Consider the following 8,610-nt stretch of genomic DNA (forward strand, 5'->3'; position numbering starts at 1 on the left):
CAAGTGGATAAATCCACAAAGATGGAAAGAAACCAGCGAAAAAAGGAGGAAAACACCCGAAACCAGAACACCTCACTGCCTAGAAAGGACCAAAACTCCTCACCAGCAAGGGAACAAAGATGGACGGAGAATGACTGTGATGAAATGACGGAATTAGACTTCAGAAGGTAAATAATGAGAAACCTTTGTGAGCTAAAAGAACATGTATTAAATCAATGCAAAAAAACTAAGGAACTTGAAAGAAGATATGAAAAAAGATTTGAGGAAATGATAACAAGAATGGGTAACTTAGAGAGGAATATGAATGAATTAAAGGAGCTGAAAAACACAATACGAGAATTTCGTGAAGCATGCACAAGTTTCAATAGCCGAATTGACCAAGCAGAAGAAAGAATATCTGAAGTCAAAGATCAACTCAATGAAATAAAACGAGAAACCAAGATTAGAGAAAAAAGCACAAAAAGGAATGAACAAAGTCTCCAAGAAATGTGGAACTATGTGAAAAGACCTAAACTACATTTGATAGGTGTACCAGAAGGGGATGAAGAGAATGAATCCAAGCTGGAAAATACTCTTCAGGACATAATCCAGAAAAATTTCCCCCACCTAGCAAGACAGGCCAATACTCAAATGCAGGAAATACAGAGAACACCACAAAGATATTCCACAAGAAGAGCAACCCCAAGGCACATAATCGTCAGATTCAACAAGGTTGAAATAAAGGAGAAAATACTAAGGGCAGCCAGAGAAAAAAGTTGGGTCACCCAAAAAGGGAAGCCCATCAGACTCACAGCAGATCTCTCGGCAGAAACACTACAAGCCAGAAGCGAGTGGGGGCCAATATTCAACATTCTTAAAGAAAAGAACTTTCAACCCAGAATTTCATATCCAGCCAAACTGAGCTTCATAAGTGAAGGAAAAATAAAATCCTTTGCGAACAAGCAAGTACTCAGAGATTTTGTCACCACCAGGCCTGCTTTACAAGAGCTCCTATAAGAGGCACTGCACATAGAAAAAAACAACCAATACCAGCCATTCCAAAATCACACTAAATGCTAAAGAGCATCAACATAATGAAGAATCTACAACACTTAACAGGCAAAACAGCCACTTAGCATCAAAATGGCAGTATCAAATTCACACATAACAATATTAACCCTAAATGTAAATGGACTAAATGCACCAATCAAAAGACACAGACTGGCAAATTGGATAAAAATCCAAAACCCATCAGTGTGCTGTATCCAGGAAACCCATCTCACATGCAAGGATACACAAAGGCTCAAAATAAAGGGATGGAGGAAGATTTACCAAGCTAATGGAGAGCAAAAAAAAGCAGGAGTTGCAATTCTCATCTCTGATAAAATAGACTTTAAGCAACAAAGATCAAAAGAGACAAAGAAGGCCTTTACATAATGGTAAAAGGATCGATACAACAAGAAGAGCTAACGATCCTAAACATATATGGACCCAATGCAGGAGCACCAGATACATAAGGCAAGTTCTTAGTGACTTACAAAGAGACTTAGACTCCCACACAATAATACTGGGAGACTTTAACAGTCCACTGTCAATATTAGACAGATCAACCAGACAGAAAATCAACAAGGATATCCAGGGCTTGAACTCAGACCTGGAGGAAGCAGACCTGATAGACATTTACAGAACTCTCCACCCCAAATCCACAGAATATACATTCTTCTCAGCACCACATCACACCTACTCTAAAATTGACCACATAATTGGAAGTAAAGCACTGCTCAACAAATGCAAAACAACTGAAATCATAACAAACAGCCTCTCAGACCATAGTGCAATCAAGTTAGAACTCAGATTTCAGAAACCAACCCAGAACCGCACAGCTTCATGGAAACTGAACAACTGGCTCTTGAATGTTGACTGGGTAAACAATGAAATGAAGACAGAAATAAAGAAGTTCTTTGAAACCAATGAGAACGAAGACACAACATGCCAGAATCTCTGGGACACATTTAAAGCAGTCTCTAGAGGAAAGTATATAGCAATAAGTGCCCATATAAGGAGAATGGAGAGATCCAAAATTGATACCCTATCGTCAAAATTGAAAGAGCTAGAGGAGCAAGATCAAAAAAACTCAAAACCCAGCAGAAGACAAGAAATAACTAAGATCAGAGCTGAACTGAAGGAGATTGAGACACGAAAAACCCTTCAAAAAATCAATAAATCCGAGAGCTGGTTTTTTGAAAAGATCAACAAAATAGACAGACCACTTGTCAGATTGATTAAAAATAAAAGAGAGAACAACCAAATAGATGCAATAAAAAATGATAAAGGGGAAATCACCACAGACTCCACAGAAATTCAAACCATCATCAGAGAATATTACAAACAACTCTATGCACATAAACTAGTAAACCTGGAAGAAATGGATAAATTCCTGGACTCCTGTGTCCTCCCAAGCCTAAACCAGGAGGAAGTTGAAACTATGAATAGACTAATAACAAGGGCAGAAGTCGAGGCAGCAATTAAGAGGCTACCACACAGAAAAAGCCCAGGTCCAGACGCGTTCACAGCCGAATTCTACCAGACACACAAAGAGGAGCTGGTACCATTCCTTCTGAAACTCTTCCAAATAATCCAAAAAGAGGGAATCCTTCCCAAATCATTTTATGAGACCAACATCATCCTGATACCAAAACCCGGCAGAGACCCAACAAGAAAAGAAAACTTCAGGCCAATATCCATGATGAACATAGATGCAAAAATCTTCAATAAAATATTGGCAAGCCGATTGCAACAGCAAATCAAAAAACTTATCCATCATGATCAAGTAGGAATCATCCTGGGGATGCAAGGCTGGTTCAACATACGCAAGTCTATCAACGTAATTCACCACATAAATAGAACCAAAAACAAAAACCACATGATTATGTCAATTGACGAAGAGAAGGCATTTGTCAAAATTCAACAGCCCTTTATGCTAAAAACCCTCAATAAACTCGGTATCGATGGAACGTATCTCAAAGTAATAAAAGCTATTTATGACAAACCAACAGCCAATATCATACTGAATGGGCAATAACTGGAAGCATTCCCTTTGAAATCAGGCACTAGACAAGGATGCCCTCTGTCACCACTCCTATTCAATATAGTACTGGAAGTTCTAGCCAGAGCAACCAGGCAAGAAGAAGAAATAAAGGGTATTCAAATAGAAAAGGTGGAAGCCAAATTGTCTCTACTTCAGATGACATGATAGTGTACCTACAAGACCCCATCGCCTCAGCCCAAAAACTCCTGAAACTGATAAGCAGCTTCAGCAAAGTCTCAGGATATAAAATCAATGTTGAAAAATCACAAGCATTCGTCTACACCAATAATAGACTTAAAGACAGCCAAATCAAGAACAAACTGCCATTCGCAATTGCTACAAAAAGAATAAAATACCTTGGAATACAACTCACAAGGAACATAAGGGACCTCTTCAAGGAGCACTACAAACCACTGCTCAATGAAATCAGAGAGGACACAAACAGATGGAGAAATATTCCATGTTCATGGTTAGGAAGAATTAATATTGTGAAACTGGCTATACTGCCCAAAGTAATTTACAGAATCAATGCTATTTCCATCAAGCTACCATTGACTTTCTTCACAGAACTGGAAAAAACCACCATGAACTTCATATGGAACCAAAAGAGAGCCCGCATAGCCAAGTCGATTCTAAGCAAAAAGAACACAGCGGGGGGCATCACACTACCGAATTTCAAACTATACTACAAGGCTACAGTAATCAAAACAGCATGGTACTGGTACCAAAACAGAGATATAGACCAATGGAACAAAACAGAGGCACCAGAGGCAACACAACATATCTACAACTATACAATCTTTGATAAACCTGACAAAAACAAGCAATGGGGAAAGGATTCCCTGTTCAACAAATGGTGTTTGGAAAACTGGCTAGCCATGTGCAGAAAGAAGAAACTGGACCCCTTCCTGACATCTTACACTAAAATTAACTCCAGATGGATTAAAGACTTAAACACAAGACCTGGCGTGATAAAAACCCTAGAAGGAAATCTAGGCAAAACTATCCAGGACATAGGAGTAGACAGGGACTTCATGAACAAAACACCAAAAGCATTGGCAACAAAAGCCAAAATAGACAAATGGGACCTAATGAAACTCCACAGCTTCTGCACGGCAAAAGAAACAGTCAATAGAGTGAATCGGCAACCAACAGAATGGGAAAAAATTTTTGCAGTTTACCCATCTGACAAAGGGCTGATATCCAGAATTTACAAAGAACTCAAACAGATTTACAGGAAAAAATCAAACAAGCCCATTCAAAAGTGGGCAAAGGATATGAACAGATACTTTAAGAAAGAAGACATACATGAGGCCAACAATCATATGAAGAAATGCTCATCGTCACTGGTCATCAGAGAGATGCAAATCAAAACCACATTGAGATACCATCTCACGCCAGTTAGAATGGCGATCATTAAAAAATCTGGAGACAACAGATGCTGGAGAGGATGTGGAGAAATAGGAACACTTTTACACTGTTGGTGGGAGTGTAAATTAGTACAGCCATTGTGGAAGACAGTGTGGCGATTCCTCAAGGCCTTAGAAATAGAAATTCCATTTGACCCAGCAATTCCATTACTGGGTATATATCCGAAGGACTATAAATCGTTCTACTATAAGGACACATGTACACGAATGTTGATTGCAGCACTGTTTACAATAGCAAAGACCTGGAATCAACCCAAATGCCCATTGATAATAGACTGGATTGGAAAAATGTGGCACATATACACCATGGAATATTATGCAGCAATCAGAAATGATGAGTTTGTGTCGTTTGTAGGGACATGGATGAATCTGGAGAACATCATCCTCAGCAAACTGACACAGGAACAGAAAATGAAACACCGCATATTCTCACTCATAGGCGGGTGATGAAAAATGAGAACACATGGACACAGGGAGGGGAGTACTAAACACCGGGGTCTATTGGGGGGGGGAAAGGGGAGGGCCAGTGGGAGGGGGAAGTGGGGAGGGATAGCCTGGGGAGAAATGCTGAATGTGGGTGAAGGGGAGAAAGGAAGCAAAACACACTGCCATGTGTGTACCTACGTAACTGTCTTGCATGCTCTGCTCATGTACCCCAAAACCTAAAATGCAATTAAAAATTTTAAAAAAAATTATACTTTTCAGGATTTTTTTCTTAATTCATCTATGTTGCCAAATTTTTTATATAAACTTGTTCATATCTTTTTAATATGTAAGATCTATACAATGTTCCTTTCTAAATTTTAATATTGATCATTTATGGCTTCCCTATTTTTTTCTTAGTTTTGATAGAGTAATCCAATTTGATTAATGTTAGCAAAGATATAACTTTTGGCTTTTAAAATTTATTTGTTGTATTATTTTTATTTTATTAATTTAACTTCTTTATAATTTATTTACTATCAGTTTCTTTGGTTTTAAATACCTTTTCTATTTAAGTATTATTTATTTATTTTGAGACAAAGTCTCGCTCTGTCGCCAGGCACCAGGCTGGAGTGCAGTGGTGGGATCTTGCTTCACTGCACCTCTGCCTTCCAGGTTCAAGCAATTCTCCTGCCTCAGCCTCCCGAGTAGCTGGGACTACAGGCGTTTACCACCACATCCAGATAATTTACTTTTTAGTAGAGACGGGGTTTCACCATGTTGGCCAGGGTAGTCTTGATCTCTTGACCTTGTATTCCTCAAGCCTCAGCTTCCCAAAGTGCTGGGATTACAGGAGTGAGCCACTGTGTCTGGCTGTTCCTTTTCTTTTCAGTTTATTGAGATAGATTCTTAATTTTTAATCATTCGTTTGAAAGTAGCTTTTTTAAATGATCAATTTCCTAAGTATAGCTTAAGCAACATTTCTTAAATTTTGCATATAATATTTTCATTGTAATGCAATTCCCAATGTATTCTAATTTCTTCTTTTTTCCTTGCATTTGTGGATTTCTCAGAAGCATATTGCTTGATTTCAAGTTATTTGAGAGGCTTTCTAGTTTTTTAAACATTAATTTTTGAGTTAATTTTACTATGATCAGAAAATGTACTTCAACTAATTTTAGTCTTTAGAAATTCATTGAGATGTTCTTTATGGTACAAATATGATCAAATTGTAACTGTCCCATGTGCTTTTGGGAAAAATGTTTACTCAGGAGTTGTTGCATATCATGTTCTGTATTTTTTCATTAGGTTGATTTATTCTATTTTGCTACTTAAATCTTATCCTTACTGATTTTTTTCTCTTAAATCTATCAGTTACCAGGAGATGTTGGTTAAAAAGTTTTACTTTGTGTATTTATTTTGTTTTTTCTGTCTCTGTTGTCATTTTTTTGTTTTAAATATTTTAAGAACATGTGATTGTAAATATAACTTAGAATTTTTAAACATTCTCATTAGATTATTTAGCATTACAAAATGTTTCTGAATATCTTTATTAATGTTTCTTAGCTTCAAGTTTGTGTTATTTGCTATTAGTATAGCTATGCCAGGTTTCTTCCTATTATTTTTATGGTATAAAATTTTCTATACTTTTTTTCAATCTCTTCGTGCCATACGTTTAAGCTGTGTCTCATTAGCATTATATACTTTGTTTATTGTTTATTTAATCTGAAAATTTTTACTTTTTGAGTTAATGGTTTATATTTTTAAAACCTATCATCTTGCATTTGATTATTAGTAGCTTTTTTCTTTTTTCCTTTTGTGTTTTGCCTTCTTTTGACCAATCAGTTTTTTCCATTTTGTTTTTTTTGGTTTATGATGTATTCTTTTTATTATTCTCTTAATGCTACTTGGTAAATTATAATAAGTATCTTTCAGTTAATAAAGTTACTATGAATTAGAACTTTCACCAGTGTTTTTACCATTTTCCAGCAACGTACAAACCTTAAATATCTTTCACTCCATTTGATAACCTATATTTTTTTTATTTAAAATTTTACAAGATAATTACTATTATTTACCTTGGACAGTATTAGTTTGTATATATCCATATATTTATCAGGGTTTTTTTTACTTCTATTCAGTACTGTATTTCTGTATTACCATTTATGGTTTCTTCTTTTATTAAATAATTCCCTTTGTGTCTCTTATAAGTCTGAAATGATAAATGATTTCACTTTTTGTATTTCTGGCAATATTTATGTTTTGCCTTATAAAGGATATTTTCACTAGGTCTAGGATGCTGGGCAGTTAGTTTTCATCTCTTTTACAAATGTTTAAATATTTTATTCCACTGACCTATGACTTTTATTGTTTCAGTTTCAAAGTCAGCTATAAATTTATCATAGCTTCTTTGAAGATGATGTGTCTTTTGTTTTTGTCTGGATATCTTTAAAATGTTCTATTTTAGTTTAATACAAAGAAATTTCACCATGATGTGTTTCGGAGTTCTTTTTATTTTTTGTGTTTGAGGAACAAAAAATTCTTGAATGTGTGTCAGTGTCTTCTGTTTAGAGCAATTCTTGGTTAGTATTTTCATAAAATTCTATTCCACTTGCTGTCTCTTTTCTGTTTTTCTAGGGATCTAATTACATCTTAGATATTATTACCATGTCTCTTACACATATTTATGCATGTTTTCTTTTTTTCTCCATTCTTTACTCTGATTTTACTCTGCTAACATTTTTTCCAATTCTCTAATTTACCTTCTTGTTTACCCAAACAGCTGTTAAACCTATTTCTTACCTTTATAATTTTACTTCTTGTGTGTTTAAAATAATTTTTGGATAAATTATCATTTTCTAGTAAATTTCTCCATCTTATCACCCAATGTCTTGAACATGGTAGAGTTATTTAAAAGTTCATGTCTGGTTTTTGATATCTATATTGTGATATAGCTAGCCTAGAGTTAGAACCTGTACACCACCATTTTATAAAAAAGACAAAACTGTTTCTATTCCCCTCACAATGACTGCTAACCTTGGCTTCTGTAAACTGCTGAGTTTACAGGTAAAGTTGCATGCCTTCTCTTACCTGTAACGATCAGAATTGCTGGCCTTTGTTTACCAGTACTGACCAGAGTAAGCACACCCAGATAATTCCATCCTGATGCCAAGCAACTGAAAAATCTGTGGACCCCACACCTGTCCAAATAATGTATAAACTAATGTTTATCTTAACCTCTGTAAACCACTTAAGTAGCAATTGAAATGACAAAAGTCCCCTGGCCCTTGGAATGTCTGGAGCCCCATCACCCTCGTCTCAGCCTAGGAGGTGATTTACAGTCTTTCATCCCCATCTCCGCTTCTCACCCCCACCCCCAAAGTGGTTTTGTAGGTATAAAAAGGTCTTGTCACCCTTCTTTCTCGGCCAAGGGTTGGAGAGATGTGAGTCCTCTGTGGTCACCAGCAATAAACCCTGCAATTTGGCATACTTTTGTCTTGGTGTTGATTTTCTGTTCTCAGTCCAATAAAACAATATCACCTGGGGGCCATCTCCATTATCTATTTTTTCTTGGCTTTTAGTTTATTATTCTTTCTTTTTTTACTCTCTCTGTTACTTCCATTTAAAATATTTACTTATTTATTTGCTGCATAGGTAAAAAATGAATAAGAGATGATCAACATTTTTATA

The sequence above is a fragment of the Callithrix jacchus genome, chromosome 9 (assembly GCF_049354715.1).
Source record: "Callithrix jacchus isolate 240 chromosome 9, calJac240_pri, whole genome shotgun sequence".
Lineage (NCBI taxonomy): Eukaryota > Metazoa > Chordata > Mammalia > Primates > Cebidae > Callithrix > Callithrix jacchus.